Source organism: Panicum virgatum, chromosome 8K (genome assembly GCF_016808335.1).
Source record: "Panicum virgatum strain AP13 chromosome 8K, P.virgatum_v5, whole genome shotgun sequence".
Taxonomy (NCBI): Eukaryota; Viridiplantae; Streptophyta; class Magnoliopsida; order Poales; family Poaceae; genus Panicum; species Panicum virgatum.
In genome coordinates this window covers 20,393,551-20,418,954 of record NC_053143.1, presented here as the reverse complement: position 1 = coordinate 20,418,954, position 25,404 = coordinate 20,393,551, and the positions used below count along the sequence as shown (strand labels likewise).

The 25,404-nt window shown below is 43.6% G+C and overlaps 2 long non-coding RNA genes across 3 annotated transcripts; one reads left to right on the top strand and one right to left on the bottom strand.

Annotated features, from left to right (window-relative positions):
* Window positions 1-614: 614 nt before the first annotated feature.
* LOC120644173 lies at window positions 615-2,600 on the bottom strand. Of its 2 annotated transcripts, none has more exons than XR_005663475.1 (2): window positions 1,370-2,600; window positions 615-786 (listed from the first exon to the last, which is right to left on the bottom strand). It is a non-coding gene; the product is annotated as an uncharacterized LOC120644173 (long non-coding RNA). The 2 variants fall into 2 exon arrangements; XR_005663474.1 differs by lacking the exon at window positions 1,370-2,600 and adding an exon at window positions 1,224-1,301.
* Window positions 2,601-3,451: 851 nt separating this feature from the next.
* Window positions 3,452-6,250, top strand: LOC120644171. Its single transcript, XR_005663472.1, has 3 exons — window positions 3,452-3,889; window positions 4,010-4,977; window positions 5,932-6,250. It is a non-coding gene; the product is annotated as an uncharacterized LOC120644171 (long non-coding RNA).
* Window positions 6,251-25,404: the final 19,154 nt, after the last annotated feature.

The window sequence follows — 25,404 nt, the reverse complement described above, 5'->3', positions numbered from 1 at the left end:
CTAAGACAAAGCATCTACTAGATAGAAAAGAAGCAGGGTGTCATCTCTACACGACTAATTCCATGCAACAAGAATTAGTATAAGATAAAAACATGATCGCGCAGAGATGTCATGATATTCGTAGATGATAAGCAATGAAAGCACGATGAATTTACTAAAGATCATGCTACGAAAATCAGGATAACTAGCACTACTCGCCATCAAAAACGCTTCAGTACGAGTAATACCAAGGTAAAAGCAAGAACAACACTGCCCTGATCACAAGAAGCGATCAGGGCAGCATGACGCTTACCTGGATGAAACCCTAAAATTAGGGGTGGTGCTGCGCCGAGAGTTGTTGTTTGTGAAACGTGATGACGTTCTCCTTTACAAATGCCATAAGATACATATTTATAGTTCGGAGACTTGGGAAACAATCTAAACTAATGTGTCCATATCAGACTCTATCTCTAACTCAATCTGAACTAAATCTAAGAATACATGGCCCACATGGCTCAAATGCTCACGCAGGAGCCGATTCGCAAGTCACCTTCAATTTCTTCATTAAGCCCAACTCACTCGCGGCCCATTAATTAACCTGTTAATTTATGGCGATAACAGATACAGAAAGATTATTGAAACTCCCAATTACATTTTTTTGAACTATTATGTATTAAATAAAGGATAAAGAGTGAACAGATCACAGAACCTAATGTTTCACACGTGAACAGACTATTCTTGAAATGATATCTTGCAGAGATGATTTGATGGTGGCACCTTGCTGTCACACTTTTCATCAAGGAGCAGCTGTAGTAGCAAGGAAAATACCAAAAAAAAAAACGTTATGTCATTCATTAGCCTATTCCTTTGCTTTCATGCCAATGATTTAGCAATCAGAAGCATAAAGATTGTTCGCATAAAAAATAGTTAAACAGGATGCGAGATTAAGTTGTCCAAAGTAGGTTCGTGTCTTTCTAGAACTGGCTAGATGGCATGCAAGGGCCATCACAGGAATGCTTTGACGACGAATGAGCAAGAAATAAGGAATGCACATGGTAAAATTATCACCCATTGTAGAGCGGCTAAATAGGTGCAGTATTGCTTTTGAAAAATTATAACTCTTTGTAGAGTGGCTAAATTGGTGCAGTATTGCTTTCAAACCGAAATTTGTGTGAAATAAATGATGCGGTATTACGTACACTGATTAGGAAAGTTTTAAGTGGGATAGGAGAAGAGATAAGTACATTCACGGAAGGTTGACATTTTGATATTCAACATGCTGCACAGTGTGAGGTCATGTTCTGTTTTAAGCAAACATTAATGGCACATTTCACTTTTTTATCATGTAAGGAATAGCATATCTCCTTTTTAGAAGGTCGAGAGTTCTGACCTGACTTTTTAGGAAGTCTGGAGGGCAACAATGACCATGGGAAGCCGCTACATGGGGAAGCAGCTCCAACCAATCACAGCCAATGGCTCGGCGATCCGACGGTAGCTGCTGGTGGGTGACGTGGCCAGCTGAGGAGCAAGAAGTGGTATACATAAATAAGAAATATGATAGATATAATATATAATATATAGAGATTTCTGCGTCTGTTGTTGTGGCACCAGCATGAGCCTGTACGAAACAAGGAAGAAACCAAGACGCTTGCTGTCTTGTGTCAGCTTGATCTTTGAATTTATATATTATAAAGATCGAAAATAATTAAAAAAATTTCTCACCCGAATCGAGCCCACCGTACCTCTCACACCGGATTCACCTGTCGGGGCTAAGGGAGGTGGGAGGGGGGAAGGGTAGAGACCCATAAAAATCGCATGTTGAAGAGCGTTTTTGTCAAAAACAAATTATTTTTCTCACCACGTCCTAACCTTACCCGCGCAGTTTGTTCTTCACAGTCTTGGTCGTCGAGCTCCTCCGACCTCCCCCCTCGGCCTCGGCTCCAAGAAACCGGCTTTTCCTTTCAGCTCCGGCTCCACCGGCCATTTGCCTCCTTAGGCACCTCTCCTGCACCATCGCGGCGGCCGAGGACGGCGCCCACGTTTGCCGCGCCGTGCAAGCCGTCGCCTCCAGCTGCCGTCCCTTGAGCCGTCGGTCTACAGCGGCCTCCTCCGACGTGCCTCGCAGACCCGGTCGTTGGTGTTGGCCAGGCTAGCACACTCCCACGTGCTCCGAGCTGGCTGCCGCTGGGCATGTTCTTGTGTAACAACCTGCTCGCAGCCTATTCCTGCTGCGGCGACATGCGGCATGCGCACCTCCTGTTCGACGGAATGTCTCATGGAACACGCTCATCGCAGGTTACTCCAGCCAGGGCTCGTGGCTTATCATGGAACACTGCAGCGGGAAGAGGTTTCGTGGAACCTGCTGCTGTCGGCTATGTGCGGATGGGCTGGCCAGAGGTGGCGGTGAATGTGCTCATCTGGATGCACCGGTCAGGGTGAAGCTGGATGCTTTCGCTCTGGGTGGGATCCTGAAGGCTTGCTCTGAGCTCGAGGATTCGGAGGATGTTCGCATGATGCTACATGGCTGTGTGGTTAAGTTTGGTCTGGACTTGGATGTGTTCGTAGGGAGTGCAATGGTGGATATATGAAAAGAAACGGTGGGTTGGAGGTGGCCATCAAGGTGTTTGATTGCATTCCAGACCATAATTCATGATTTGTAGCAGTGATGCTATAACAATCATTCGTTAATTATGGATTGATTAGGCTCATTAGATTCATCTCGCGATTTATGCAAAATGTTTTACAAATAAATTTTATCTAGTACACCGAGAGAAAAATTCCATTTCAAAATTTTTACATGTAAAAATCTAAACACAGCCTAATAGAAAATAAAACAATATATATATGGGCATCAAACACCTATTATCAATGTGCACCACGTTGGGAACGCACATATTGGTGATGGACGTTAACAGTGCCCGTTACCAATGGATATCACATTGGTAACAGGCATCGTTAATGTCTGTCACCAATGCGTGTTACATTGGTACCGGATGTTGTTGAAATCTATTACCAATGATATTTGTATTGGACATTGTTAACGTTCGTTACCTATAATGAGTTAATGGTAACGAACATCAGTGTTGTCATATTGGGTGGGACTTATTAGTAAAAGATTTAAACAACAGCCGTTACCTGTAACTCTTATTTAAACTGGCATCAAACGCCCGTTACCAATACCACGTTACCCAAAACATGTTTTATGTGGTATTTTGGTCCTATTGTTAAAAGTCCAGCAACTTAGTCAATATTTTGGCCCTGAACCAAGTGACTGTTGAAGCCACTGAGGCCGTTGGGGGGTGCAGACCCATGAGCCCACAAACAAAAGTTACATTGTGATATTTCTGTGTTTCAGTCGCAAGTGGCTCACGTATGAATAAATTGACATATTAATAGGAGAATAGGATACCATGTTGAAATTAGAATTGGCATGCACTTTTTCACTAAAATACAGGCATTTTAGCAACATCCAATAAGCATTTAAATATGGTACTAAGCATTTGAGAGAGAATATTTAGTTAAAACACAAAGAAATGCTACATGCGAAATCCTTTAATTCAACTTACTATGCAGAGATTGTTCATCAATTAGTCCGTACTTATATGCATAGCAGTACTTATATGCATGTCAGTAGGCATATCTTTAGCCCTGATTAACTCACCTGGTTTAGCCAATGTGTCTCCATAATCTATTTTTCACCTGGTTTGGGAACCACATTCTTGTAGTGACATAGGTTCAGAGATTTTCTACAATATAACCCTAGAACTAAAATGCCACGTGTAAGTCTTGAAACCCAGGTACCATACCTCAATTTTTATCTGGCTTGTAATTTTCACAAATTTTTTAGAGTTTTGATACAGTGCATAGAGGACAGAAGTGGCAACATGGATAGGCTCCATCATCTAATGTGGTATGTGCTCCAAACAAAGATTTTCAGTTTCTATTGTCAAAACAGTATCTTAATTAGGCAATAATATGGTTCTTAAAAGGCAAAATAGTGTACTTTATGTCACTCTACTAACTCTGGCAGGTCCTTGGCAACTTGCCACTCGCAAGGATCACTATGGACAACAACTATGACATGTGAAGGCAAGCATTACAACTCTGGAGCTCTCCCTCTATGTTCCTGTCTGCCGTGAGCTCCTACAAATGGATTTGTGTGATTACTTAATTCAATGCATTTAGGTGGACCTCATGAACAAATATGGCGGATCCTTTTTTGCTGGAGGCAATTCAGGTTATGGCCATTCTGGCTGATCATCATGGATGGTGAGTGTTTATTTTTCACTTTTTTTGCAGTTCAACTCCCTGGTATTTGGAGTTCTTTGTTGACAGAGGAGGGGAATTTCTTTTGTTTCTTTGTTTTTGTTAATCTGTTTCCTAATTGGACCACTGCATACCTACGCCAATATAGCTCGTTGATCATATTTTAGGTTGAACGAATAAGCTGTATTGTTGTGTTTGGTATAGCCGTTGAACCAGGAGTGGATTGTAGCGTTTCAGTGCTTAATTATAGCTTGAAATGTATGGCTCCATAAAGTATCTCCTAATTGATTATGTCATGTTTTTTATTTGAATAATTTGATTGGTGAAATGCCCTGTCCAAGATCATAATCAGAACTAGTATCACTGTATCTTTTCCGGGTGGGTTCCTGGGGTGGAAATGGGTTGGTGTGCCACATGAATGCCAAAGTATTCTAAGCATGTCTAGTTATTATCTTTTCCTTTTTAGATTGGAGTTTCAAAACAGGGGACCAAGCAAGCAAAAACTATGTGTTCCATTTTTTTTAACACAATCGGATGCAGTTTTTTTCCCCCAAACACAGGACACACACGATTGTGGGTTCCACATGTTGATGCACACTCAACATTAGGAACAGACGTCAGTGTGCAACATCCAAGAAAAGGACATTTTCAACATTCGGAAGATCCTGATGCATATGTGGCTTAATTTTGAAGAAAATGACACAGTGGGAAAGCATCCAGAATTTAGCATAGGTATGATTCCTTCACAGCACACCCATCTCTAGCAAATCAATACAGTGCTTTAGGCATCAAGTATATTCCAGAAGCATTTTTCTATTTTTCAAGAAGCATTTTTCAATGAGCAGAATAGTATATTGTACTAAAACCAAAATTCAAAAAGCACTTCTTTGTTGTGAAGCATGCAAATCAACATAGTGCATTAATCATCTCAACTGAATTATGAAGCATTTTTTCCATGAGCGGATTAGCATTTTCTGTATTTTCCATCCTCAGCAACGATACTTCTTTTTTTTGTGAACTTTACCGTCACAACAGAATATGCATACTGTCACATGAATAAATTAAGATATTATAGTCCCCCCTCACACCTTCCTCACATCCTTGATTTTGAAACTCTCTCCTCCACCTTCTCCGGACACCTTGCTACGTTAGATAAGTGGACTTCCAAATGTTGCACTTGTTCTTCCTCTTGGCCTTGGCATTCATCTCTTTTTTCAGTCTTTCTTTCTTCTTCTTACGTCCTTTTCACCTTTGACCTGGGTGGGGTGCCCACGGGGGGTTTGATAATGCACCCAGCAGCAGGGTCATTAGGTCCACCACCACCGCCACCATCTGTAAACAAGTGTTTTGAATATGTTCGGAACATTTTTTCATACTTGAGAGTCAATAACCAATAGATTCATCTAGTGCAGAGTACCAAGTTTTGATTTACTTTTTTCATACCTGGTTAGATAGTTGGCAAAACATATGTAGTTGCAACCTCCCTTCGTTTAGCATCACAATTAATCTAACCAACCATTTTTTTCATACACACGAAAACATTTAAATGTGTTTCATCGGGCAATAATGTACTGTTAAATAGGCAGAACAGTTAATTTTTCAGATGTTTCCCATATGCAAAGTTCCCCTAGTTCGTTCAGCATTACAATCAATCTAACCAAGCATATTTTATCTAAATTTAAATAGGCTCTACAATGGACTCAAATCAGGTTATACAACAATGGGTTCTACATCAGCATGTCTGTCCGGATTCTCAATATACACAGTTTAGTTTTTGTAATTGAAGATTTGCTATTTTTGCATAATGGGGATATGTTTTTCCCAGTGGATCTTGTTGCTAGAAGCTAGGAACAATGTTGCACTGGATTGCGGCATAAAAGATTGGGATTCAATCTATGTGTCACTGTTGGTGTTTCTTATGCTCAATGGAATATGGATTCTGCAAGCACACAGAATCACCGCTGTAGCACTTCACCTTGGAGTATTCCAGGGTATCGTAATTTCCTCAGGGAAGCACTATGGTAAAGAGTATCGAAGAATCGAATGACAAACTTTACTAGGGATATCAACCAACTAACTTAGTGGGGGTAAGCCTGATATGATATATAAGATAATGGCCAACAATGACCGTCTGACACAGGAGACTCTAATCCTTAGAGAGGTAAGCAGCTGGGAGGACAACGAGCGAGAAAGACTCCTAAAACACTTTTAAACTATCGAGCTAGCCTCTCTAGATTAAACCTTGCTTCTAATTAACTAGTTATCGGGAACGTAGAGCTTTCTTCGGCGGCCTCAGGGAAGGACTCAGACTGGGGTGAGAAGGGAGTCCAACGGCAGTCGGCACTACTGCTATGAAAGCATCCGAACGTGGTGGACTACAAGGGACGGACAGGGCTGTCACCACCTGCCGCCTACCACAACGGTACCGTGGGGTGGAACACACTTTCTAGCTAACACTAAGCTCAGACACCACGTCCATACTTGGTCTTAGTGATGCGGGGGCTTGCCCGATTTTCTCGTTGTAGGATCTGTGCATAACTTGACCCGTGCAACCTGACGAACCGATGGCACCAACAGCTACTCAAATAGCCACCTATGACAAATGATTTCGCCCAACCACACGATTTGGTCGATGCCTAACCTGAACCATGCAAGGTAGAGGCAATGCTCTTGCAAATCACAAGGAAACACAAGAACAAATGGTAGAGAAAACTCCCAATCCTCAAGGGGGCAGCTATGGCACAACCCTAAGGACAAGAGCACTTGTCTTCTCTATTTTCTGAGTTCAATTCGTGGTTAGGGTTTGCACTTGGTGTACAAGGGATATTTATACTAGGAACATCCCTCCTAGTTGGGCTAGAGGCCTTACAAACAAGCCCATTTCGAAAATACAAGAGTTTGAACACTTCACGGGGTGTTCAGATCGGACTAGTCTGAACTACTCAGTCCTGGAGCAGTCTTTACAAAAGTACTCGAATCTCATTGCTGGGTTATCCAAAGTACTCGAAATAGATGCCATTGGAAAGTAGACTTCATGACGCTTCCAACGGTATAGGATACCCATGATGAAGCCTTCAGGATTGGTACAGTTCTTGCCTTGAACTTCTGTCACAAAATCTAGAGCAGTTTTGGAGCAGTCTTTACAAAAGTACTCGAATCTCATTGCTGGGTTATCGAAAGTACTTGAATTAAGTGCCATTGGAAAGTAGACTTCAAGATGCTTCCAACGGTATAGGATAGTCATGGTGAAACCTTCGGGATTGGTACAGTTCTTGCCTTGAACTTCTGTTACAATATCTGGTGCCATCACAGGGACTGCAAGTTGCTCTCTATCACTTGGACAGACTTCCCATGGCCTCCTCTTGGAACCTAAGGACAAGAAATGCACTTCCATTAGGCAGTAAACAATTCTTAGTATAGGCAAGTTCACATTCATTAAGTACTAGATTCACCTTATCTTGTAGTAGTTGCGCTCTTGCTCGAGTCAACGGTCTCTTGCAGACATCGTTGTCTTGTACATTATGTGGGCTGTCTTGTACATCATTTGTGATGTCCTCATCATCCTCCCCTTCTTCAAAAAGAGTTGATCTCGACTCTGACTCTTCAGGGCCAAAGAATGGAGATAAATCGGCAACATTGAATGTGTTGCTCATAGCATACTCATCTCCCAGAAGCTCAACCTTGTAGGCATTGTCATTTATCCTTGCAAGGACCTTGAATGATCCATCCCCACGAGGCAGTAACTTAGACTTTCGTTTCTCAGGAAACCTGTCCTTCCGGAGATGCACCCAAACTAAGTCCCCGGGTTCAAAGATCATCTTCTTTTGGTTCTTGTTTGCCTTTGCAGCATAGTACTTAGATTTCTTCTCAATCTCTTGCTTGGTCTTCATGTGGATTTTCTTCACATAATCCGCACGCTTGGAGGCCTCCATGTTGGCACGCTCTTGGAGTGGGAGTGGTAACAAATCCAGGGGTTTGATTGGTTTAAAACCATACACAACCTCAAAAGGGCACATCTGCGTTGTAGAGTGGATTGCCCTATTATATGCAAACTCAACATGTGGCAAGTAATCTTCCCACTCCTTTAGGTTCTTCTTGATCATCGTTCGCAGCAGCATGGAAAGTGTGCGATTGATCACCTCTGTTTGTCCATCCGTTTGTGGGTGACAGGTTGTTGAGAACAACAACTTTGTCCCAAGCTTGGCCCACAAAGTCTTCCAAAAATAGCTCATGAACTTCATATCACGGTCTGAAACAATTGTCCTTGGCACTCCATGTAGCCTCACAACTTCCCTGAAAAACAAGTTAGCTATATGCAACGCATCGTCGCTTTTGTGACAAGGGATAAAATGTGCCATTTTAGAGAACCTATCGATATCGATGACAACAGAAACCGAATCCCTTCCCTTCTTAGTTCTCGGTAATCCCAAGACAAAATCCATGCTTAAGTCTTCCCAAGGAGCATTCGGGGTGGGGAGTGGAGTGTACAAACCATGGGGGTTCATTTTTGATTTGGCCTTATGGCAGGTGGTACATCGCTGCACCAACCGCTCCACATCATGCCTCATCTTCGACCAATAGAAGTGGTCACTGAGCAACATGTATGTCTTTTCTCTCCCAAAGTGACCCATCAATCCTCCAATGTGTGATTCCTGCAATAAAAGCAAATGAATGGAAGAATCTGGAACACACAACTTGTTAGCTCGGAACAAGAATCCATCATGCAAATGGTACTTGTCCCATCCCTTTCCATCTTGACATTTCAAGTATGGTTCTGCAAAAACAAGGTCAGTGGCATATAATTCCTTGATGTTTTCCAATTCAGGGATCTTGACCTCCAATTGATTAAGCAAAACACTCTTTCTAGACAAAGCATCGGCAACAACATTTTCTTTCCCTTTCTTGTACTTGACAATATAGGGGAAAGATTCAATGAACTCAACCCACTTGGCATGCCTACTGTTCAGTTTTGCTTGGCCTTTCAAATATTTTAAAGCCTCATGATTAGAATGAATGACAAACTCTTTTGGCCAAAGATAATGTTGCCAAGTCTCAAGCACACGAACCAGAGCATACAACTCCTTATCATAAACAGGGTAATTCAGTTGAGCACCACCAAGTTTCTCACTAAAGTATGCTATGAGTTTGCCTTCTTGCATTAAGACACCTCCGATACCTATTCCACTAGCATCACATTCTACCTCAAACAATTTATTGAAATCAAGCAAAGCAAGTAATGGGCTGAAGTTAAACAAGTCTTTAGCTATTGAAAAGCAGCTTCTTGTGACCTACCCCACACAAATTCTACATCCTTCTTGGTTAGCTCATTCAATGGGGCTGCAATGGTGCTGAAATTCTTCACAAAGTGCCGGTAGAAGCCGACAAGACCATAAAAGCTTCTCACTTGGCTCACATTGACAGGAGTAGGCCAACTCTTGATAGCTTCAACCTTGGATTCATCCACCTCTACTCCCTGTCCTGAAACAACAAAGCCCAAGAACACAACCTTGTCGGTGCAAACAGTGCACTTTTCTAGGTTAGCATACAATTTCTCAGTTCTAAGCACATCTAGCACCATTTTAAGGTGTTCAACATGCTCTTCAATGGTGCGTCTGTATATCAAAATGTCATCAGAGTAAACCACCACAAATTTTCCAATGAATGCCCTCAAAACATGATTCATCAAGCGCATGAAAGTGCTGGGTGCATTAGTTAAACCAAAAGGCATCACTAACCACTCATACAAACCAAATTTTGTTTTAAAGGCTGTTTTCCATTCATCTCCTTCATTCTAATCTTATGGTACCCGCTACGTAGGTCAATTTTAAAGAAAATAACAACACCACTAAGTTCATCAAGCATGTCATCAAGCCTAGGGATGGGATGACGATATCGGATGGTGATGTTGTTAATAGCCCTACAATCAACACACATTCTCCAAGTACCATCTTTCATTGGAACAAGAATGACAGGGACGGCACAAGGACTGAGGCTTTCATGTACATACCCTTTGTCGAGTAGTTCTTGTACCTGTCGCTGAATTTCCTTTGTCTCTTCCGGATTGGTGCGGTATGGTGGCCGGTTTGGAAGTAAAGCTCCTGGAATAAAGTCTATTTGATGTTCAATCCCACGAAGTGGAGGTAGGCCAGCTGGAACCTCTTCGGGAAAAACATCATTGTAATCCTGCAAGGCAGTGGAAACAATACTAGGAAGGGAAGTCATGTCGTTAGTGGTAAGAATTACATCTTTGTACAGCAGCACGAAGTGTGTCATGTTTGGGTTCTCCCTCATTTCTCTCATTTCAGATTTGGTGGCTATCATGACAACCTTTCTCCCCTCATGCTCTCTCTTTCCACTCATGTTTAGCTTGTGGTGCTCACTCACCGATTTTTGGATAGCGCTAGTGTTTTTCTTTTCTCTCTCGCTCTCACTCAATTTCTTTTGCATGTTGGCTGCCATGATTTGAGCTGGTGTCATTGGCAACAATTTGATCCCTTTCCCTTGCCATTTGAAGGCATGTGTGTTTTCATACCCATCATGTACAACACGCCTATCAAATTACCATGGCCTTCCCAAGAGCAAGTGGCAAACCGTCATGGGCACAACATCACAATCAACAGTGTCGGTGTAGTCATGTATGCTGAATTTTACTCTCACCATATGCTGCACCTTGACATCTCCACAATCACTGAGCCATTGGACATGATATGGGTGAGGGTGCTTTATCATGGTCAGCCCCAATTTCTCACACATTTCTTTGCTAGCTAGGTTGTGGCAGCTACCATCAATTATCACTTTGATCAACTTGCCATTTGCCTTTGCTTGGGTGTGAAACAAGTTGAATCGCTGTGATTGTTGCTTCTCATCTTTGAGCTGAACACTCAGTGCCTTGGTGACTACAATGGTGTGACCGGCCTCAAAAGGATAAGTCTTGTAGTCAACATCTTCATCTTCTTGTGTATCATCAAGCTTGTCATTTTCAGCAGGGAGTTCACACTCATCTTCACTAGCTGAATCATATTCTCCATCTTCAGTAACAATCATGACTCGATTGTTAGGACAATCCTTGATGACATGGCCTCTTCACAAGCACTTAAAACATTGAATCCCACTACTCCTAGAGGTGGAACCCACTATAGCTTTGGCCTTTGATGATGTCGGCCTAGCAGATTTCTCCACATTTGGGGATGCATTAGAATTTTCAGCAGTGGTGGAACAGGCATTAGAGTTGGAGCCTAAACCGGATGAAAACATGCCTCATCCCAATTCAAATCTTGCTGTTTTTGGAGCACTAGATGACACTCTTGAGCTGAAAGTTGAGTTCTTGTTTGGTTTAGCATCATCATGCATTTGCTGCTCAGCCTTTTTGTGCAATGTGCACTAGCTCCACTACATTATTGTAGGTCTGAAATTCCACAACACGTTTGATTGGCTTGTTTAGACCAGAGAGAAGGCGTGCCATTGACTGCTCTTCATCCTCATGCACACAAGCTCTAATCATGGCTTGCTCCATTTCCTTGTAGTATTCTTCCATAGATTTGCTTTCTTGCTTCAAATTTTACAGCTTGTCAAAGAGGTCACGTTTATAATGTTTCAGAACAAAACGGGCTCTCATTTCCCTTTTCATTTCAACCCAAGTTGCCATTGTAAATTCACCATTCTCCTCTCTTTGATTCTGAATTTATTCCCACCAAATCAGAGCATATCCATCAAAGTCAAGTGCAGCCATATGCACCTTCTTTTCCTCTGAATAATTATGCACACAGAATATCTTCTCAACCTTTAACTCCCATGTGAGATATGCATCAGGGTCAGATGTGCCTTCAAATTTAGGCATGCTGAATTTCAGCTTTCTGAACTTCTCTTCATTGGGCTGATTATTGATGGCATTGCGATGGCGTTGAAAATTGTCATTGCGATGTAGTCTAAAAGTATCTGGATCTATCGTTTCATCTGCAGCACCATTACCATGCCCACGGCCTCTTCCTCGACCAAAGGCATCACCACCTCTTCCTCCTCCACGCCCTCGTCCAAGGACATTCTTTCTCCCTTGCACTTCCCGCTGTAACCGAGCTGCATACTCTTCATCGGTCTCATCTAGCTCTTCTTCAGGAGACCTTGCAGGACCTTGTGCCCTCAATGCCTTCACAACTTCAGCAACTATATTCTTTTGGGCCGCAACCATGTTCTCATTAAGTTGGTCATTGAAGTCTTGCACTAACTTTTGTAGTGGCTCTTGTGTGACATAGCTTGGTAGCTGCACTTCATCTTCACCTGCCATGGTTAGCGCAAGAAAAGACAACAATTCGAGTTATGTGGCTTTGTGAAGACACTCAATCTCACCTTCTCTTACCACCGAAGTTCTTATGTGTCCTTGTTGAATTGCGAGCTGCACACACCTTGGTGATAGTAGACACGATAAAAGTGATAGATCAAGCGAAATCAAAGTCACAGTGCATTCTAAACATAGGCTTTATGTGAAGCTTGGAAGGTTATGTATGTGGTGGTGCAATATGAAATTTCAAGCTATTGTAAAGTTAAGTAAGAATCCAACCAAAAAGATGTCTAGTTGCTGAACTGAAACCAGAGGAATTGTAGAACGTGTTTAGCAACTGACACACAAGGATGGAAAAACTTGTTGCAGCCAAGAAAAGAGCTAAACCGAAGTTTTGATTGAAGACAAAGCTCAGTGCTGCAAAAGTTATGGAGAGATGCTAGCTAGTTGCTCACAAGATCAATAGGGCTACAAGATTTGCACAAATGATATATATATATATATATATATATATATATATATATATGCAAGCTGAATATTATCAAGCAAGGCCAATCATTGTGGTGATCTCAGCGCTTAACCCCTTTTTTCTGCCTCTTTTTTTTTGCTACAAAGATCAGCCACTAGATTATAAACAAATTAGCACATGCTATTGAGATAAATTTTAGAAAGAGCAGAGTGCAAAGCCCACAAGCAACAACCTACGGCTAGTCTCAATAGGTTCAAAGTTTCCACAAAGGATGAATTTGGTTCACTACTGAAACTTTTTGGTAATAAAGCATGGAACAACTCTAATATTTAGAAACCAAGCATATGTTGTTCTTATAGGATTTCAAATAAGCTTTCCAACAAGCACAAGAACACTCAAATCGGACTTGAGATGCAGAAGTTATGCTGATTTTCGTGTGCCCTTCTCAAACTTCAGATCTGAGCGCGAAATGACTTCAGGATGAAAATATATCTGAATAAGAACACAAGAACGAAGGGGAAAATATAGAGCTTGATGGGGAACTAATGGGGAAGACAAATCAGAGGCGGAAAAATGAGGGGAAACACAAAGATTCAGCAAGCAAACTCGATCTATTGGACTAGAACTTAACCAAACTCACTGAAATTTCAGATCGGTTTATGGGTAGTGGAAATTTTTGGTATTTTCGAGTTTAGGACAGTAAACCAAAGGGAAACTAGGGGGTAAAGATGCTACAGAGTAAACCGTAGTTCTGAATACCAAGATGATGCAGGGGCTTGCCCGATCATCTTGCTGTAGGATCTGTGGATAACTTGACCCGTGCAACCTAACGAACCGATGGCACCAACAGCTACTTGAATAGCCACCGGTGACAAATGATTTCACCCAACCACATGATTTGGCCGATGCCTAACCTTGTAACAGAATCGTCCAAATTAAACCGGCCTAAGTGCACTAACTATCATCTTAATGGTTAATCAAGTTACCACACACTTAAAATGGTGTAATCCGGTCGTCTGTCGGGTTAAGGATCGAAAAACACTGGAAGTCTCGCACGAAGACGAGCACAGATAATTACAAGCCGACAAAAGTTCTCAAAGTTAATTTACAATGCGGAGTTTTACAAACAAGTTTACGTAAAATATCAGAGTTCAAAATGCAGCGGAAATCAAATAGAAGTTTAGTTTAGAAAAAATACGATAACTACAATGACGTGAGGACGTCACATCGAGCCCACCTATGTGAATCCTGGTTATCTCCAACCAGCCGCAGCTACACCTGAAATAGGGTAACAACAAACCCTGAGTATACTAATACTCAGCAAGACTTACCCAACATAGGTATACTTAGCCAACTATCTAGACATGCAAAGCTTTTTGGCTCTGGAGTTTATTCTGATGAAAGGTGACTAATAATGAATCCTTACTTTCAATATTTTAGCGCAAGTTTAATGTATCTAGAGCAAACATGGTATATGTTGGTATTTTGAAACGTCACGAATACCGATGTAGCTTTCACCCAAGAGTATTTCAGGGTATCGTATCCACTGAGGAACGTGAGTATGCTATCTACAGGTTCAGGCTCATCCAAGGACACACACGCCGGTATGGAGAAGACAGAAGAGAGGACTTTCTATATCTAGAATCTATGCCTAGAAGAAGAGATCACGTTGCCGTTATACTTCGAGCTAAAGGTATTGACCGACTTATGCAAACCGGTAGTTCCAATATGTGCTCTATCTGATATCCGAACATGGAGGATTACTAAAAGGCTCGAACAGGGCGTCATGGGATCTCCCCCCACACTTGTTTTCGACCTACTCTTTGATCATAGACAAAACAAACCAAATATGAAAGATAATGGGGCTCTGCCGGCATTAACACCGGGGAGCCAAAGTTCACAAATCTTGCTGAAATAAAGACCTGGGCGCGACTAGATTGACCTAAACCTAAATGACTCGATTAAGACTAGCGTCCTAACTAAACCTATGATAATGACCTTTCTTAAGAAGTGACTCCTAATAGAGGTCCTTGTGACCCGTAGCCTCAAACAAGTGCTTCATCTTAGCGCTCAACCCCCTCCGTAGAAGACATAAGTCATCCCGAAGCTCTTCCACCTTGATCTTCCTCTCCGCAAGCTGGTTCTCGAGACGCCTATTCTCCAGGCATAGCTGCTGGACCATCGCGGTGAGGTCGGCGATGGTGGGTCCCTCTGAAGTCACATCGTCCTTGGGCTTTGTAGGCGATGACTAAGATCTGGCCTTCTTTGGCGAAGGACTGGCGGCAGCGCTCTTTTTTCGATGCTTCAGTTGCAGGAGTTGGGGTGTTGATTGCTGGCAGAGTCGCTGGAGGAGTCATGGCCGGTGTGGTGGCTATGGTTTTGGATTCTCCCTTGCCGGCCATGGGTTGATAGTGATGGGATGCTGGTGGAACCGATGAAGATTTTGGGGAATAGATGGAAACAAGGTATGGATTTAGGGTTTCTGAAGAGAAGAAGAAGGGTACGAGACTCCTTTTCTCATCGCAAAACGTCGTCATGCCTCGCGGAGTTGGACTCTAGGTTGGTCAAGGAGGCCGTGCCCCGAAGCTGGGCCTCACTGGGGCTGGCCCAGATTCGGCCGACCTATAGGTCGGCCGGCCCAGGCTGGGCCCAGTGGGCCCTAGCTTGCGCGGGTCAACTGGTGGGGTTATAAGTTTTATAGGTAGGATGGGCCCACCTGCCCTTTTGGCCTATATGGCTCTTTTTGAATGTAAGTATGGGATCAACTAAGTCAATCACGTCTATCTCCTCATCAAGAGCTTTATTATGGTCTAGGAAAAGCTTGAGTCGTTGACTGTTTACCTTATAGGCGTTACCATCGTCACCTTGTATCGTGATGGCTCCATGTGGTGATGTGTCGATGACATGATACGGTCCTTGCCATTTGCTTCGTAGTTTCCCATGACCAAATAACTTGACCCTGGAATTAAAGAGCAATACCTTGTCTCCGAGATTGAAGTTCTTAGGCTTCAATCGCTTATCGTGCCATCTCTTGGTTCTTTCTTTGTAAATCGAGGCACTATGATAAGCTTTGTCTCTCCATTCTTCCAATTATGAGATTTGACACTTTCGGTATTCTCCAGCTATTTCAAGATCCATGTTCCACTTTCGGATAGCCTAATGCGCTCTGTGCTCCAGCTCTACGGGTAAGTGCCAAGTTTTCCCGTAGACAAGCTGATAGGGTGACATTCTAATGGGTGTCCTGTATGCTGTACGGTATGCCTACAGTGCATCCGGTAATTTCAGCTTCCATCCCCTCCCCATCTCATTCACGGTCTTCTGCAGAATATTCTTAATTTACTTGTTAGATGTTTCTACTTGACCGCTGGTCTGAGGGTGATACGGAGTCGCGATGTTGTGCCTTGTCCCTAGTTCCTTGAGAAAGTTCCGGAAGGCTGAGTCAATGAAGTGTGGCCCTCCGTCACTGATTACCATCTGTGGTGTGCCAAACCTTGGAAAGATAATCTCATGGAACATCTTACGGGCATGCTTTACATCAGCGGTTCTACATGACATGGCTTCGACCCATTTGGAGACGTAATCTATGGCGACCAGAATATACTCGCATCCTTGGGATCTTACAAAAGGTCCCATGTAATCAATACCCCAGACATCAAAAAGTTCAACCTGAAGATTGTAGTTCAAGGGCATTGAATCGTGAGCTGTGATCCCTCCATGCCTCTGGCAGTTTGGATATCTGCGGATGAAGTTCTTTGTATCTTCATGCATAGATGGCCAATAGAAACCACTCTGCCAGATTTTTGCTTGAGTGCGAAATACACCATAGTGACCTCCATATGGTGCCGCATGGCATTTCTCTATGATCTTTTGTCCTTCTGCCTCTCTATGATCTTTTGTCCTTCTGCCGTGCGTACACAACGTCTGAGTAACCCATCTGCACAGACTCGGTACAAATATGGTGCATCCCATAGGTGGCGTCTGCTCTCGTGCACTAACTTCTTTTTGCTTTCCCCTGGGGGTATATACCCCGAAACCATGAAGTTTACGATATTCGCATACCAGGGGTGCGAAGCTGTTACCTTGAGAAGCATATCATCCCGTAGGAAGTCATTTATCGGCGGGTCTTGGGTATTCATATTGGTCATGCGTGATAAATGATCCGCCACAGAATTCTCTACTTTTTTCTTATCTTTAATTTCCAAATCAAACTCTTGGAGTAGAAGAATCCATCTGATCAACCTCGGTTTAGCATCCTTTTTAGTGAAGAGGTACTTGAGTGCGGCATGGTTTGTATAGACGATGACCTCGGTACTCACTAAATAGGATCTAAACTTGTCGATAGCAAAGACAACTGCTAGGAGCTCTTTTTCTGTTGTGGCATAATTGAGCTGAGCTCCAGTGAGTGTCTTGCTTGCGTACGTGATCGCATGATGCTTCTTATCCTTGGTTTGACCAAGTACGGCCCCCACCGCGTAAGCACTAGCATCTCACATGATCTCGAATGGGAGCTTCCAATCTGGGGGTTGAATGATTGGAGCTGAGATGAGTGCCTTTTTGAGTGTCTCAAAGGCTTTATGGCACTCATCTGTGAATTGGAAAGGGGCATCCTTGGCCAGGAGCTGGGAGAAGTTTGCGATGAACCTTCGATAGAATCTGGCATGGCCAAGGAAGCTTCTAATTCCTTTCACATTGATGGGAGGCGGAAGTTGTTCAATGACTTCAATCTTCGCCTTATCCACCTCTATCCCTCTTTCGGACTCTAAGTGTCCTAAAACGATGCCTTCACGGACTATGAACTGACATTTCTCCCAGTTGAGGATCAGGTCTTTTCCTTGGCATCTCTGCAAGACTCTATCTAAATTTTCTAGACAATGATCGAAGGTCGTCCCATAGACCGAGAAGTCGTCCATGAAAACTTCCATAATTTCTTCGATCATGTCAGAGAAAATGGACATCATGCATCTTTAGAATGACGCGGGTGCGTTACATAACCCAAACGACATTCATCGGTAGGCATATGTTCCTTAGGGGCATGTGAACGTGGTCTTGCTCTGATCTTCGGGATGGTTGGGTATTTGATGGTAACCAGAATAACCATCAAGGAAACAGAAGTAGGAGTGCTTCGCCAACCGCTCTAACATCTCATCGATGAAAGGTAGTGGGAAGTGATCCTTCTTAGTGGCCTTGTTGAGTTTCCTGTAATCTATACGCATCCTCCATCCCGTGACGGTTCGTTGGGGAATTAGCTCGTTCTTGCTATTTTCCACCACCGTCATGCCTTCTTTCTTGGGCACAACTTGGACTAGGCTTACCCACTCACTATGGGGAACATGATAGATAATTCCAGCCTCTAGGAGTTTAAGAACCTCTTTCTTTACCACCTCCCTCCTAGCATTGTTCAACCTTCTTTGGGGTTCCCTAGAAGGTGCTATTGCGGGATCCAATGGGATTCGGTGGGTGCAGAGGGCACGACTGATGCCCTTGAGGTCTTGTAGGCTATAGCCTAAGACCGATCAATGCTTCTCTAAAATAGCGATGAGCTTATTCGTCTCCTCTTTTGAGAGTTTGTCGCTGATGATCATGGGAAACTCTACATCACAATTCAGAAAGGCGTATCTAAGCCCTGAAGGTAAAGGCTTTAGCTCAATCGGAGGTCGTGATGGCTTCTCAGTCGCGAGCAGTTCAGAAGTTTCACCAGATTCTTCTTCTGCATCGCTGACTTCTTCCGGCATTTCCTCGATATCCTCCTCGAGGCCCAAGTCAACAAACTCGAAGGTGGAAGTGGCCATTATTTCCTCGATTGGCTCTGGAATAGGGAGATCTTCCACAGAGCATGTCAATGCTCGATCCACGGGGATGTGGAACGTGTCCTTCCCTAACTTGATGTTTAAACATCCATCCTTAGGAACATCTGAAAAGAGAGCTTTAAGGGGATGTCCTATCAAGAAGTCGAAGTTGAGATCTTCGAAGATACGGAAGTTCAGACGGATTTTAACATCATTGTGCCATAATGGCACATCGGTGATTATCCCGTAGCTGCTTGTAAGAGAACCTGAAGGTCTCTTGAGCTGTCTATCTGTCGGAGTGAGTTTGTAATTGCCTAGAAAAGCTAAAGCAAACTCATCTGACTTGAGATTAGCTCCGACAGCAGGACTATAGAGAGCGTCCACATTTTGATTTTGGAGACGGCAACGGAATGATGTGGAGGGAGAGTTTAGATAAATTGGAGATACGGATGACTCTCTTTCATGCAGCCATTCATTGCTGATCAATGTTGTCAACTCTTGAACTATCTCCTGAAGAAAATTCTCCTCTAAGGGATCCGTAGGAGTGACAGGGCTTGGTGGTCGCTTCTGGCAGAAGTATCTTGTGGTGTTGCCGAAATCTTCAAATACATCTGGCTCGATACTTTGGAGAAATTCCGGAGGTAGAGGGTCTTCTTCCTCCGATGTTTCGGATTTATGTTCAGGGTCGGTCTCATAGATCGAATCTACTGATTGGCTTTCAGGGGATTCCGAATCGATTTCTGAAGGCTTCGCTTGACGCATCTCGGGCTCTGTGGGGACTGGCTCGTGGATACAAATGAAAGAGGTTCTGTCCAAGATTTTGTCGAGGACTTCCCTACTTTCGGTTGGGGTAAGATGAGTGAAAGATCCGCCAAAGGTAAGATCGAGATGGTGTGCAGACTCCTTTTCAAGACCAGCATAAAAATGCTAGAGCAATAAATGCTCGGGTACTGACAAGTCTGAGCCTGATTTTACCAATAAGGTAAATCTAGCCCAAGCTACACCGATTGATTCCTTATCATTCTGACAGAAAGTTAAAATTTCCGTTCATAAGGCGCATATTCGTGAAAGCAGAAAGAATGCAGAACAGAATCTGTCCCGAAGTTCAATCCAACTTCCATTTACACCGCCTACGACACGAATGTACCATTGCTTCGCTTCTCCCGAAAGGGAAAAAGGAAACAATTTCCAATTAAGAGTTTCGTGTGTCATGCCCAAAATTTTCTTGCATGAACATACTTGCTCGAACTCACGCAGATGATGGTAGGGATTTTCACAATCCCTTCCTGAAAAGGAATTTTCCTGAACGAAGGTTATGTAGCCTGAGTCAAGTTCATAGCTAGTAGAAAGAATTGGGTCAGTAGAGGGTGCTGGCTCGTAGAACTCGCTCTTGGGTGAAGAGAGCTGTAAAAGGGATAGCTGCTTCATGGGTAGCGGGGGTTGAGGTAGAATCAAGGAAAAAGAAAAAAAAAGATACGAGGACGACTGAGTCCGTAGATAATGTAGCTACCGCTCCCCGGCAACAGTGCCAGAAAACTTGTTGGTATTTTGCAACGTCACGAATAAAATCCGCAAGCGCACGGATACCGTTGTAGCTTTCACGCAAGAGTATTCCAGGGTATCGTAACCACTGAGGAACGTGAGTACGCTGTCTATAGGTTCAGGCTCATCTAAGGACACACGCGTCGGTGTGGAGAACACAGAAGAGAGGACTTTATATATCTAGAATCTATGCCTAGAAGAAGAGATCACGTCGCCGTTATACTTCGAGCTAAAGGTATCGACCGACTTATGCAAACCGGTAGTTCTAATATGTGCTCTATCTGATATCCGAACGTGGAGGATTACTAAAAGGCTCGAACAGGACTGTCACCACCTGCCGGCTACCTCTACAAACCGTGGGACTATCAAACAACTGAGTGGTATTGCCCAGCCTAGACACCACGTCTACGCCTTTCCCTACTAACCTTAGCCCTGGCCAAGACTACCCTTTTCTATCCGGGGTCTTAAGCTAAGATCAAATGTTACTCGCTAACATACACATCAACTAATATAAGGCAGAGATGATAACTTGCGATCTAAACTCTAATTCCAAATAAACAAACAAAGAAAGTCTCGAACACTTACAACCAAATAAGCATCCGTCGAGGTACAAGCGGAGAAGAGTGCCGACAGACCCGGCACTTCGCCCGACTCCTCCTCACTCTCCCCCTCTTCTTCTACACCTCCTAGTCTACCTAAGCATCTAGGATGAAGGCCTCAAGCTCCAAGGGAGAAAGGTGAGTTGAGAAGTGTGATGTGTGTGTCCATTCCTCTACCCCTCCCCTTGTATTTATAAGAGGGAGCCATGGGCTGAAGCACCTGGAACCGACTTAAGCAACCAGCATGGAGGCGCCACATGTCGAAGCTGAGGCGGTGGGGCCCATGGGCCTGGTCGGCCGACCAGTAGGACGGTCGGACTGCCAGGTGGGCCAACCGCCCCCAGCTTCGTCCAGTAGGCTGTCCTGGGCCTCTTTGTCTTAACCTAGTTGGGCTTGGCCTATCTTGAGAGCTCTGAACTGGGTTCTTGGGCTACACTTGGTCCATTTGAGCCTGAATCAGTGCTCTGATAATTTCTGCAATTTATGTCGGGCCAAAGTGTACTTGAAACCTACGAAATTAGTTCAAAACCACCTGCATACATTCTCAAGCACCATATGTGGAATTTGTTAATAAATAAACCTTATGCTAGCATTTATTCCACTTTGTGGTTCCCTTTTGTGCAGGAGTTGATGGTCAAAATTGGTCGTTAATGACCGTCAATAGTATATAACATTATATTTTCCAAGAGTACACTAAACATATCTCATCACATTGCCATTCTCGTTCCACTTGTTTACTACGATGTGATAGAGAGATCAAGGCTCTCATAACCGCGAGTCATGGCGAATCGATCTGATTTAACCTTGCAAGGTGGACCTAACTCACACGACACATGCAAACCACGCCGAGCCACACGCGTCAACTGTTCTCATCATTACCACGACACCTGAACTACGCCTGCTAAAACCCTGGTGAAGGGCCCCTCACGGTGAACTCCCGGAGAACCCGGAGGCGACATCCAATCCAACACCCGCCATCATTCCACGCCCAGCGTAGCAGGTCGGAATTCAAGCTATCGTTGTAAATCAGGTCTACAACTTACCGGTTTCAACTACCTCCTACTTCCGGCATGTGGTTAGTACTGTTCAATCCTTGATCAATAGTGCCAACAATGGTACGGTCCTCCATCAACACAGGCGAAGGCTTATTTTCCATCCATTCCATATCCAAAACCAAAATCATCTCCGCCCGGTCTCCATTTCTCTTTCCTCATTGATTCATTCTCAAGCCACGTTGCCATAAGTAATAAAAACCTATAGCTCGCGAGTGACAGGAATCACTCGACTTCTACCGAATCCTAGTTAAGCATGGCAATACTAATGCAACCTATATACTAGTATAGACTCATAGGTACCTAGGGAAAAACATGCATACTAGGGTTCCATACAACTCCTACAAACGTAAATGCACAAATACTTAAATAAATATTAAATACTGAAACTAGGGGTTATGCTCCGGGGCTTGCCTGGGGTAACACTAAGTTAGTGTTAGTACTAACAAGGCCTTGGGCCCTTCCGACTTTGAGCCGGGTCTTCGGTTGCTCCAGCGGGTCCTTCTTTCTTCAGGATGCGTCCACCCAACACCGTCTTGTGGTTCGGTTCCGATAGCACGTGCTCCACGTCCACACGTTGTACGTCTAGCATACCTAAATGATATGCAATGAGGCGAGTGCATGATCATAAAGAAAACAACACATGATGCAGTAGTGCTCATGATGCAATGCAATTACAAGAAAGACCTGACTGGGCAATCATTTATCGAGTAAGCACCGCAAACAAGCTCAAAAGGCAAAAATGAGTTGGTGCTACAATAAGAGAGTTCATTTAATTTATTTTAGTCTGAAGTGTTTCCTTCGAAAAACCATTAGTAAACTCATTTAGAAAAGTCAAGTTATAACTCGAGAAGGATTAACTATAGATTTTATTTAAGTTAAGTTAACAAGCAAACATAAGCAAGGTGAATAAACACAAACCATATTCTGGTCCTAAAAGGGTTAACATGACTTACACAGGAACAAGAATTAGCTACGGAAATTAACATGTAGGAAAGCACCTCTTAGCAACACACAAAATGAAAACTATAACTTGGAACCAAACAAATGCAACAACTTGACATGAAGCAAGGATCTGATAGCATAGATTAACTTGCATGATAAAAATACTGATAAGGAGTGTAAAAACAATTTACCAACATTTATTGCTAACATAAAGTATTTATTTTAGCCTCAACAAGACAAACTGAATAAAAATAGATTTACACACATGTGCATAGCTTCCAGACGTGAAACTTTTACAGGGAACTAAGCATGCAAAAAGTAAGCTACTACATAAATTTCATAATTTTTAAACATCTAGAACTGCAGATAATAATTAAACCAGATAAAACAAGCATTAACCATGATTAAATCAATACATCATAAAAACATTAAACAAACAGTAGGTTAAACCAGATAAAACAAGCATCAACCATGATTAAATCAATACATCATGTGCAATTTGCAATCTAACCCCTGAAGGTGTTTGAATTCTTGCAGAAAGGCCCTTGGTCGGGTTTGGGAATAGAGGAGGCGGCGACGCTGGGTTTCCCGGTGATAGAGCTCGCCGACGGTGTGGGGTAAGTTGGGGGAAAGCTAGAGGGGGTCGAGGGCTGCCTTGTGGATGCCTTGGTGGGGGTTGGGGTGGCCGGAGGAGGTGGGGCCGTGGAGGAGGGCGGCCGGCGGCGGTAGCTGGCGGCCGGCGGCGGTAGCTGGCGGCGCTCTGACGTCCAATGGTCTGCGGGCTCGAGTCGAAGAGCACCGGTGCGGTGTGAGAAAGCTCGATGCGAGCTCAGTTTGGGGAGAGAGAGGGCTAGAGGGAGGGCTCGACGTGCGAAGCGGAGCTTGAAGAGGAAACAATGGTGGGCGGCCTGTGCGGGAGGGATTCCCATCGATTCGGCCGGAGAGGAGCTCGGCCGAGGTTCGGGGAGGGTAGAAGAGGTAGCGAAGAAGCTCGGGGTGCGAGGAATCGAAGCGCAATGGCCGGACTCGACGATGGCGGCGGTCTGCTCGGCTTGGTCGTGAGGAGGAAGAGAAAGGAAGGAAGAAGAAGAGAAGGCGCCCAGGGAGGAGGAGATAAGGTCGTGCGCGAGGGATAAGGCCGAGCGCGGCGTGGAGGGCGAGGATCGCCGGGCGGCAATGCGTGGAGGTTGCCGGCGACGACGCGTGGGCGTGTGGCATGAGCGCCAGGAGCAGTGAAAAGAGAGAGAAGAAAAAAGATTCAACGAAACTTAGCTCGATTTTGACCGTCCAAAACTCAAAATTTCACATTGAAACTTGAATTTTTGCCAAAACAAAAGTTGTAGAGGAAGGAAAAATCTACAACTTTGATGTTGGGCAACACTTGATTTGAGCTTTAGGTTTGGCAAAAAAATAAAGATTAAAGCTCAGCTGACATGAAATGCCACTAAGCGAGAAAGGTTAACATTAATGACAATGTTTAAGCGAGGATTAGCGACTTAAGCTTATGATTAACTCAAAACATAACACTGGGGTGTTACAAACCTGAACCACGCAAGGTAGAGGCAATGCTCTTGCAAACCACAAGGAAACACAAGAACAAATGGTAGAGAAAACTCCCAATCCTCAAGGGGCAGCTATGGCACAACCCTAAGTACAAGAGCACTTGGCTTCTCTATTTTCTGAGTTCAATTTGTGGTTAGGGTTTCCACTTGGTGTACAAGGAATATTTATACTAGGAACATCCCTCCTAGTTGGGCTGGAGGCCTTACAAACAAGCCCATTTCGAAAATACAGGAGTTGGAACACTTCACGGGGTGTTCAGATCGGACTAGTCTAAACTACTCAGTCCTGGAACAGTCTTTACAAAAGTACTCGAATCTCATTGCTGGGTTATCCAAAGTACTCGAAATAGATGCCATTGGAAAGTAGACTTCATGACGCTTCCAACGGTATAGGATACCCATGGTGAAGCCTTCAGGATTGGTACAGTTCTTGCCTTGAACTTCTGTCACAAAAACTGGAGCAGTTCTGGAGTAGTCTTTAACAAAGTACTCGAATCTCATTGCTGGGTTATCAAAAGTACTTGAATTAAGTGCCATTGGAAAGTAGACTTCAAGGCACTTCCAATGGTATAGGATACTCATGGTGAAACCTTTGGGATTGGTACAGTTCTTGCCTTGAACTTCTGTTACAATATCTGGTGCCATCACAAGGACTGCAACTTGCTCTCTATCACTTGGAGAGACTTCCCATGGCCTCCTCTTGGAACCTAAGGACAAGAAATGTACTTCCATTAGACAGTAAACAATTCTTAGTATAGGCATGTTCACATTCATTAAGTACTAGATTCACCTTATCTTGTAATAGTTGTGCCCTTGCTCGAGTCAACGGTCTCTTGCAGACATCATTGTCTTGTACATTATGTGGGCTCTCTTGTACATCATTTGTGATGTCCTCATCAGTTAGGATTTCTCTTGTCGCGTACAAAAGA